General features: G+C 38.4%; 1 non-coding gene across 1 annotated transcript; it reads right to left on the reverse strand.

Moving 5' to 3' along the window:
- On the reverse strand, nt 1-70 carry Trnas-cga. Its single transcript has one exon. It is a non-coding gene; the product is annotated as a tRNA-Ser (tRNA).
- Between the last annotated feature and the right edge of the window lie 1382 nt (nt 71-1452).

A 1452-nucleotide genomic window follows, 5' to 3' on the forward strand; every position in this document is an offset into this window, starting at 1 on the left:
CTAGCCGGGAATCGAACCCGGGACCTCCCAATGTCGCGTCGGGTGCTCTTACCATCTGAGCTACCAGGACACTTACGAATTTCACTCTCAAATTGACTCATACCCGAGTGGAAATTCTGTTCAGGTCTCGATTAGAAACGGATCAAGTCCGATCCCAAATTCTGATCAGGCATGTTACGCCTCCACCTTATGTTTTTCCACTAGGGAGGGTCCGAGGAGGTTCGAGGGGTGATGTGCTCAAGGGCAGATGGCAAACAAGTGAGAAATTGCTTTTGTATTGCATATTGCATAGTTATTTTTGCTAATAAATTAGTAATATACTTCCGAATGGTTATTTTGCACATTATTTCCTTCTAGCATGTACAATGCACTGTTTATTTCATTTTATTAAATTGAATACGATTTCTTTTTAATTAATTATTTCAGATTTTCAACTTAGTTGAATGTTATCAGCATCATTATTCTTATTATCCCCTTTCTTCTGTACAACCGATTATCTTTTTTACAGTTCTATCTCGCCCTGAGCCCTTCGATAAAATGTTAATAGAAAAATTTTATTTATACATACTTGAATGAATTTGAAACATCACATTTGACGAAACCATCAGCTCAATCAACCGAAGCTCACTTTCAGGGAAATTCATGAAAAATTCTAAATTTTCAACAATCATCATAAAAATCAAATTAACCAATATAGTTATCGTAATCATCTTTTAACTTCGACGTAATTACATTAAACATTGTAAGCTATGATTGAATTCATTTGAAGCATAATATTCAAAGATCCCCGGAATTCAGATTTTCGAAAAATACAACATTTTTTAAAAAATTTTGAATAAATCAAAACATTTCTGAATATAGCTGTACCGACGAAACAAATTTAAAGGTAATTAACCCCTCAAGTACGGCGCTATTTGGGCCCAACGGTCCGTATGGCCGGCAGGAAATGGCAATATCCTAACAGATTGATCGATGGCTGCTCGATGGTTGCTCAACTGGAGGTCGACTTGTTCACTCGATCGATGGCCGATCGATTGCTGGTTGATCATAAGTAGATGGTTAGTCGATTGACGGTCGATGGTCAATTGTTGGTTGATTACCAGTCGATGGGTGGTCGATCGATGAACAATCGTTGGATGATTGATTGAACCCTGATCGAGTAGCACTTGGCAGAGGGTTGATACAGGGCGAATAACTTGTATACGATTCAGCATAAATAATTATTATTGTTTCAGGGTGCAAGAACATCCAGCAAATTATAATACAATCTCCTCCAAGTGTCCTTCACGTGTACTACAGAACTCCTTCCGACGATCGAAGCTGTCATAGATGCGCTCTATTGTGTTTTCATCAATACCTTGGACAGCAACACTAATTGCGTCTTGTAACTCTTCCCCCGTCGTCGGATGCTTTTCATAGCATTTGTCCTTGAGAAAATCCCACAGACAAAAA

Source organism: Diachasma alloeum, unplaced genomic scaffold (assembly GCF_001412515.2).
Source record: "Diachasma alloeum isolate Michigan unplaced genomic scaffold, Dall2.0 Dall_scaffold_00323, whole genome shotgun sequence".
Taxonomy (NCBI): Eukaryota; Metazoa; Arthropoda; class Insecta; order Hymenoptera; family Braconidae; genus Diachasma; species Diachasma alloeum.